Genomic DNA, 9,736 nt, shown 5'->3' on the forward strand with positions numbered 1-9,736 from the left:
TCTTTGATTTTTGTGAACTGTACGACCGATTTCTTCGTCAAAAAGTAATGGTCCTGATGGGTTTCTTCTAGACATAAACTATAAAACCCTGCCAAGAGAGGGAAAAAGTAGATTAATAAGTAATAATAATAAAATTAAATTAAATTTCAAGAAAAATAAATGGCTAAAGTAATAAAAATTGAGCGTTCCTAATATCTTAGTTCCCCGGCAATGGAGTTAAAAACTTGATCGCGTGATTTCGTGATAGGTTTTAAATATTTATAATTACTCATTCTTGAACTAACTATTATTGCGATGTAATCAAGTGTACCTATCGAACAGTAGTATAGCTTTAACAAGACCGGATTGTCGAACCCATAGGAACTAAAAGTACTAGTAATGACTATCTTTTTATTATCTAGCCTAAGAATAAAGAGGTTTTTGTTTTAACTAACTAATTATCTAAATTAAGAACACATAGAGAATGGAATTGGGGAATTGCTTTTGGGAAAATCGATTGAATGAAGACAATACCTAAGGAAAAATCCACCTAGACTGTACTTGTTATTCTGGCTCCGAATCAGACGATTTATTCATTTAACTTGTTCCGTAGAGATCCCTAAGTTATGTTATTATCCCTATTCAAGACTAATAACGTCTAATCCCTAGATTGAATAACCGAGACTTTTCTCTAATTAACACTCTAGGGTTGCATTAACTTGATCTATGGATCCCCTTATTAGGTTTCACCCTAATCTGAAAAAATCTTGTCACCCTATGTCAAGGCGCGCAATCAACTCTACTTAATTATGAAAAATGTACTCTTAGTGTAATATCCCGAATTAGGGCCTAATCAGAATAGTGGTTTCGTGACCACAAATTCAAGATAGAAATAATTATTTTATAATTATTTTGATGTTTATGATATGATTTCATGATTGTGTGAAAATTTCGTGATGAAATCCTATGCCTAAACTGCTTAAATTGAAATTAGGGACTAAATCGAATAATTTGTAAAACTTGCATTCTAGGAGTTTTTAGTATGAAATTGTTTTGGAATATTAATGAGGAGGTCTTAAATAGTAATTTGACCAATTTCTAAGTCTATGGACAAAAATTGGACATGGATGAAATTTTTGGAAAGTTTAGTAGTAAGGGCATTTTGGTCATTTAGTTATTAAAATGAATTAAAAACAAAATTAAAAGCCAATTTTTGTCCATCTTCTTAATTAGGTCGAAATTTCAAGGGAGGGTTTGTTTCAAGCTTCCAAGCTCCATAGTAAGTGATTCCAAGCCCCGTTTTTAATGTTCTTTACGTTTTTCGAATCCCGGTAGCTCGATTAAGCTTATGCTAGCAATAATTCAACCTAGGGTTCATATTTGGAAAAATACCCATAGGTGAAATTTGTGTATTTTGGTGTTTTATGATAAAATTCGAGGTTTTAAATTATGTTAGACAACTTGTACTACTCGGTTTTAAGTGAAGACGAGTAAAAGGGCTTAATCGGTAAAAATACCTAATAGTCATAAGTACATGTTAGAGTGTGAATTTGATGTTGCCATAGAAGGGAAAAATGATCAGCATGTCATAAAACATAAGAATAAGGGATGAAGTTTAATTCCCGAGCCTAGGGGAAAAAGTGTAATTATGCAAAAGTTTAGGGGAAAAAATGTAATTTTTCCAAAGTTCGTATTAAATGCTGTTTTGATGAATGTATGTATTAAATAAGATTAATTTGGCATTATAGATCAAGAAAAACGAGATTCAAGTCACAATCGAGGGAAAAACAAAGTTTACGAAGAATAGGCTCGATTGCTAATAATTTTGTACCAAGGTAAGTTCATGTGTAAATGTAGTAACATAATTGTCATTTTAAGTAACTTAATGATATTTATATGATATGATGATTATTATTATGAAATATTATGCTTTGTGGTTATTGTTGAATAATATGTAATTATGTGAATTACTTGATGAGTATGAACTATCACCGAAGTATCGATTTCGATATTCCGTGGAAGACGGCAAAGATGTGTGGTCGAGGAAAACGCCCGTTTGAACCTTGGGAATATATTAGAATACAAGTGACATGTCACTAGGATGGTTCAGTTCCAAACTCGTTGAGTTGAGTCTGAGTTCGTGAAATGTAACTAGGCATCCGAGCTCGTTGAGTTGAGTCCGAGTTCACTTATGGGAGGGTTACATGGTAGCTTGGCTACATAAGTTCTGCAGGCTATTGAGTTTGTCTAGCTGCGGGTATGACACTTACGTTCATGAAATCTGTGTATTCGAATTATATTTCGATGTGTTCAACGGGTGAATCTTAAGTGAATAAGGAGAAGGCCTAAAGTGAAGGTGACATGTTGGTAAGTGCGGTAAATGAGAAAATTTGACAGGTATGTGCTTAAACCCTAGGGTTGAAAACTTGGTATGATGAAATCGTAGAAAGCTATTAAATGTAAATGAAACATGAATGTCTTGGTGTTGTTTATGTAAATGATGTTTTATATGAGATTGTGTGATTATGTTACTTGGTATTTGCATTGAACTTACTAAGAATTTTTGCTTACTCCCTCCTTTTTATTCATTGTAGTTTTGACAAGCCGGCTTGAGAATCGGGATAGGTCGAAGACTCGTTCACACTATCCGAAGGCTTAAATTGGTAAAATGGCTTGTGTATTTTGAATGTGACATGTATGGCAAAACACTCACTTTGTGTAATTGATCTTATGATATGGCTACGGTTTGGTAAGAAAAGGTTTTGTAAATGATTAGCCATTGGAATGCCCAATCTAAGTCATATTTGATGTTATGTATGTTTAAAATGCTATTTAGTCCATGAAAATCCTTAGTAAAGTGAAATTTGCCATAAAACAGAATCTGACAACAGCAGTGATGTAAATTTTAAAAATCACTAAAAATAATTTAAATGGAATTAAATGATGAGTAAGTTATTAAATTGAAGCTTAATGAGTCTATTTTCATATGGATTGAAAAAAATAGGTATATAAATTATATTTTATGATATATTTAAATTTTTGTTAAACAGGGCCAGAGTGATTTCTGGATCCCCTGTTCTGACTTTAAAATTTCATCATAAATTGTAAAACAATAATTATAAGTCATGCTTTATATGTACAGATTCCTTATTGAGTCTAGTTTTAAGATAAACAAACTTCATAGACATTGTAATTTGTACAGAGAGATATCTGATTCGTAATATACAGAGGTCAGAGCAGGCGAACCCTAAAACATGGGAGACTTTAACTAATAAACTGTACTAATTGGCTTGACCAAAAATTCTTGAAAAAAATTAGTAAATAGATATATGAGTCTAGTTTCAGGGAAAATTTAGGGAATTGGATTTTGAGTTTCAAAACTCGAGATATGAATTTTTAAGCGACTGTGACGCATATTGCTAGCTTGACTGGAAATTTTAAAGATAAATTGTTTGAGCTATTTAAGTAATGAATTAAGTCTGTTAACACCTCGTGTTCGACTCCGATGACGGTATCGGGTACGGGGCGTTACACTTAGACAGGGTCATTCCTCCTCTGAATAAGAGCTTGTCTTGAATCAGTATCCTGAGATATCAATACAAGAATTAAGAACACATAATTAAGAACAAGTTAAATATTTATCATATGATTCAGAAAATAATAACAAGATTCGTCTTAGGTTTCATTCCCCTTAGGTATTTAGGGGTTTTAGTTCATACTAAATAAGAAAACATCTTAGAATAATAAAGAATACAAAACATAAAGAAAACCCAAAACTCCTGAAGGAGAAATTGAGGAGAGATCTTCAGTCTTAATGATGAATCTGGCTTCTGAGATGAATCAATCGGCTTTCTTGGAGTAATTCCTTACCCCCTATTCTCCGTCTCTTTTTCTTCCTTCTCTAGGGTGTATTTATAGGCTTTGGAATGCCTAAAAGCCCTCAAAATTAACCTTTTCTGGACTGGACTCAACTTGGGCTCGGCAGAGACACGCCCGTGGCACAAGCCCATGTTTGATTACTTCAGGCCGTGCTCGAGCCTGCAAAATTGACACAGTCATGTGGTCTGTCCGTGTGATGAGGTCCAGGCTGTGTTGATTTCGTACTTTGGCCCATTTTCCCCGTTTTTGGCTCATTTCTCGTTCCTTTCGCTCTCCTATGCTCTCCTAAGTGTAAAATATGGAATTAAAGTATTAGGAGCATCGAATTCACCAATTCCAAGGGAAAATCATCTATTAAATTCGTTAAACATGGGGTAACAATATGTATAAATTACGGTTTATCAAGCCTTCACAAGTAAGTGATTTTCCAACCTTTTGTTGAATATTTTTGTACTTTTGAAACCCTTGAAGCATGAGCTTTTAAATGAGGGTACTATTTTGTAAAATGATTAATAGTGTAGGGTTTTTGCATGAAAGGGTTTGTAATTTGTTGAGTTTTTAAGGAAGAAAATAAGTGTTGGTTGTATTATGAATAGTTTTTTTGAAAAGTGTGAACATGAAAACATTAAAAAGGACTATATTGCATGAGTTGTAAAATATATATTAAGTATGTGAAATAGTGGGAATTTGGAGTTGCTAAACGAGTAAAAAGGGTTCGGCTAGGCTTATGATTTGAAGAAATTCGATAAAAATCAATTTTCGGGCCTAGGGGTAAAATGATCATTTTGTCAAAGTCTAGGGGCAAAATGGTCATTTTACAAAGATATTAATTTTTGATTACTTAATTTTATTTAGTGACTAAATAAGTGCATTTTGGTATTATAGACCAAGAAATACCGAATTTGAACCTAGACCGGGGGAAAGCCAAGCAAACTGGTTAAATCGACTAGTCGCCACATTTTGTAATTCGGGGTAAGTTGTATATAAATAATACAACCACAATATTAATGTATGTGTTGAATTGTACTTGAACTTAATAGAGCATGAATTGCTTGGTTGTGGAATTGAGAAAGCAAGACGATAATAGAGATAGTAGAGTTCCCGATGAACCTAGGAAATAAATCGGATATTCAGGCTATAGCATATGGGCTATTGTGAGATAGTGTAAGACATGTCTGGGACATGCATCGACCACATTTTGAGAGCCAGTGTAAGACCGTGTCTGGGACATGGCATCAACATTGAGATGAATGCTAGTGTAAGATATGTCTGGGACATGCATCAGCCTCGAGACGTAATTCAGTGTAAGACATGTTTGAGACATGCATCGGCTACGAGACGTGTCAGTGTAAGACCATGTCTGGGACATGGGATCGGCACAAATATGCTAGGGCCTGTGTAAGACCATGTCTGGGACATGGCATCGGCATCTTACCCCATGTTTGAGGCTTAATAAATTTCAGATAGTGTTTCAAATGGATCAATAGTGAAAGTTATGATTTAAATTTAACTAAGAAAGTATAACCGTGTTGTGAGTGGTACAGGTACCTATATGGTATGTATGAAATGTGAGCTCAATATAGGTTATATAAGGTGTAATGAATATTGATGAGTACGTTTTGCTTATGCAACTTGTGTATTATGATACTTGTTGATGAATGGTAAAGATATGTTGTATATTTATTTATGTGCAACTTACTAAGCTTTATGCTTACTCCCTCTCATTTTCCATTTTCTTATAGTGTCGTCTATCTAGCTCAAGGACCAACGGAAGTCAGTGATACCGATCACATTATCAATCGAAGCTTTCGGTATAGTTTGATATATATTTGAATATGGCATGTATAGGGCTTAGACTTTACTATTTTTGTGTCACTGAGAACTGGCCAAATGTGTCGGCTTAGGTTGGAAACCCTTCATTTTGTATTAAGCCTAGAATGGTGGCAAATATTCGTTTTGATTTATATTCAAAGATGTATTTTCATAGATGAATAAAATGCATTATTGGAATGTTGTCTATTATGGCTGATTGGTTTAAATAAGTTATCCTTGTATTGGTTTGGTTGTCTTTGTGTAGGTTGTGTAAGTAATGGTGGCAAATAGGCTTGGTAAATAGCCTTATATTGTCCGTACGGGTAGACACACGGGCATGTGTCTAGGTCGTGTGTGACACACAGCCAGCCCTAAGGGCGTGTTGTCTGGTCGTGTGTCCCCTGTATGTAAATTTTGCAAGTTAGTATGCATGATAGTGAACACATGGGCAGAGACACGAACGTGTGTCTCAACTGTGTGAAGGGCACGGCCTAGCACACGGGCGTGTGCCTTGGCCGTGCGACCCTTAAGAAATGCTGACGTCAGAAACAGAATGTTCAAGTTTTTACACACGGGGTAGGACACGAGCGTGTCATGGCTGTGTGAAGGGCACGGGCCAGGGACACGGGCGTGTGCCAAGCCATGTGAAAACCCCTATAGGTGTGCATTTGGAATTAACTCCATACGGGTGTCGGACACGAGTGTGTCCCTATATTGCCTAGGCCATGTGAGCCACACGGGCCAACAGCACGACCATGTCAAATTGGTCACACGAGTGTGTGTCCCTGTGTCAAGTGTCATTTTGTGAAAGTTGAATAAAGAACTTGAGTTATTTTTGAATGATTTTTGATGTGTATTTTGGGCCTTGTAGGCCCATATTAAGGACGTGTTGATAAGCTTGAGAAAGTTTTAAATTTGTCCAAGTCTTGGAGACTCGAAATTGGTCGTAAGTACGAGTTTAAGTTAGGTAATACCTTGTACTCTGTCCCAGCGTAGGATATGGATATGGGGTGTTACATTTTGTGGTATCAGAGCATGGTTTAGTCAGTTCTATAACTAACCTAGTGAGAGTACGAGTCTAGCTATACATGCCATAACTGTATACTGATAGTGTGACGACTTTTAACGATTATAAATTGTATTTTTATATAGTAAATGGATCCTAATAGAACCACGGCGGATGATGTGGAGAGTAATGTGTCGGCTCCCGCCGAAAGGACTGCGCTAGTTGAGAGTGAGCCTGTGACTATGGGCCAAGACGGAGGGGCTAGAGAAGCATATCTTCGAATGATGGACGCTTGGTACACGGGTTTGTTCGTGCGAATTTGAACACTCCACCTCCCCCACCTCCTTCGATTCCTCAATATTCCCCGGTAGCTCTGCAAGGTGCAGACATGTTTAGGAAGGTGAAGCCTTCAGTGCATAAGATTCAGAAGCAAGGGGCCGAGGAATTTTGGGCTAGTATAGATGATGACCCAGAGAGGGTAGAGTTTCGGTTGGAGAATACTATTAGGGTATTCGATGAACTATCGTGCACACCTAAAGAGTGCGTGAAGTGTATAGTGTCACTCCTACAAGATTCAGCTTATTAGTGTTGGAATACTCTCGTGTCCATTGTACTGAGAGAGAGGATCACTTTGGAATTCTTTTAAGAAGAATTCCGAAAAAAGTATATTAGCCAAAGGTTCATAGATCAAAAGAGGAAGGAATTTCTAGAGCTAAAGCAAGGCCGAATTTCGGTGATGGAATATGAACGTGAATTTGTGAGCTCAGTAAGTATGCACGGGAGTGCTTGTCTACAGAAGCTACAATGTGTAAAAGGTTTGAGGATGGTCTAAATGAGGATATCCGAGAATTTGTTGGCATTTTAGAGTTAAGGGAATTTGTGGTGCTTGTTGAGAGAGCATGCAAGGCAAAGGAGTTGGTAAAAGAGAGGAGGAAAGTGGCTTTTAAGTCGCAAGATTCAAGGAAGAGACAGATGGGGAAGTCACATCAGTCCTCATCTAATAGATCGAAGGAATTTATTACTCGATCGAATGCTTCAGTGGGGTTTTTGAGTAGAAACAAGAACCGAAAGAACACAACTTTTAGAGCCCAGACCACTTCTATCGCAAGCGTCGGTAGTGCTCGGCCAAATAGACAAGAATGTTCACAATGTGGTAGGCATCACTTCGGTGAGTGCCGGGCAAATGAAAGGGGCTATTTTAAGTGTGGATCATTAGAACATTTCATCCGAGATTGTCCTAAAATGGAAGAGAGAGAAAAAAATCAAGAAGCGAAGGCAAGTAGTGCTCCTTTGAGGGGTAGACCACAAAAGAACCTCAGAATCGGGGCTGCTAACAGAAGTGCGCCAAGAGATGCTGCAGTGAGGTTCGAGGGCAGAGTGCCTATAAGGACTTACGCTATTCATGCCCATGAAGATGCAAAGTCTCCCGACATGATCACAGGTACCTTTTCTATCAAGAAATATCTGTTGTTGCTTTAATTGACCCAGGGTCTACCCACTCTTATATTTGTATGGAATTAGTATCTTGCATGAGCATGATAGTAGAGTCCACTGAGTTTGTGGTAAAAGTATCCAACCCTTTAGGAAGACATGTGCTAGTAAACCAAGTGTGTAGAAATTATCTTTTGACAATTAGGGGTCATTGTTTTTCGGCTAACTTAATGTTATTGCCGTTTAATGAATTTGATGTAATGCTTAGGATAGATTGGTTGACTTCTCATAGTGTTGTAGTAGACTGTGGGAGAAAAATTATTGTGTTGAAATGTGAAGACAGGAATATTTTTCGGGTTGAACTAGATGAGTCGGATAATTTACCCTTCATAGTATCGTCCTTGACTGCTGAAAAATATTTGAGGAAAGGATATGAGGCTTATCTCGCTTTTATGCTTAATACTCAAGTGTCTGAGTTGAAGATAGAATTGGTACCAGTGGTTTGTGAGTTTACAGATGTGTTTCTGTAGGAATTACTAAGATTATCTCCAATAAGGGAAGTAGAGTTTGGAATTGAGTTGATACCGGGCACGACACACATCTTGATTGCTCCATATAGGATGGTTCCTACGGAGTTAAAGGAGTTGAAAGTTCAACTAAAAGAGTTAACTGACAAGGGCTTTGCGAGACTAAGCTTTCCCTCGTGGGGTGCTCTGGTGCTCTTTGTGAAAAAGAAAGATGGGTCGATGAGGTTATGCATCGACTATAGATAGCTTAATAAGGTAACAGTGAAGTACAAGTATCCTTTGCCAAGGATCAATGACCTATTTGATCAGTTAAAGCGAGCCACTGTATTTTCCAAGATTGACCTGAGGTCAAGATACTACCAGTTAAGATTAAAAGAGCAAGATGTACCGAAAACTGCATTTCGGACAAGATATGGGCATTATGAGTTCCTCGTCATGCCCTTGGTTTGACTAATGCCCCGGTGATGTTATGGATTTGATAAACTGCATCTTTCGGCTCTATTTTGATATGTTTGTGGTGGTCTTTATCGATGACATACTGATTTGCTCGAGTGATGAGAGTGAACATGCGAAGCATTTGAGGACTGTATTACAGACCCTAAGAGACAAACAATTGTATGCCAAGTTCAATAAGAGCAAATTCTGTCTTAGGGAGATTGGGTTTTTAGGTCATATTGTGTTAGGTGACGGGATTAGAGTTGACCCAAGCAAAATCTCGGCTATTGTTGAATGGAAACTGCGAAGAATGTGACAGAAGTCTGAAGCTTTTTGGGTTTGGGAGGATATTATAGAAGGTTTGTTCAAGGGTTCTCTATGATAGCCACCTCGATGACAAGACTGCTGCAAAAAGATGTAAAGTTAGAATGGACAGAAAAGTGCCAACAGAGTCTCGAGCAATTAAAGGCTTTGTTGACCGAAGCCCTAGTGCTAGTGCAACCGAAGTCGGGTAAGAAAATTTTGATTTATAGCGACTCCTCCTTGAATGGTGGTCATGCAAGAAGGCAAGGTTATAGCTTATGCTTCAAGACAGCTAAAGCCACATAAGAAAAATTACCCGATGCACGATTTAGAGTTGGCCGCCATTGTGCTCACATTAAAGATT

The sequence above is a fragment of the Gossypium hirsutum genome, chromosome A06 (genome assembly GCF_007990345.1).
Source record: "Gossypium hirsutum isolate 1008001.06 chromosome A06, Gossypium_hirsutum_v2.1, whole genome shotgun sequence".
Lineage (NCBI taxonomy): Eukaryota > Viridiplantae > Streptophyta > Magnoliopsida > Malvales > Malvaceae > Gossypium > Gossypium hirsutum.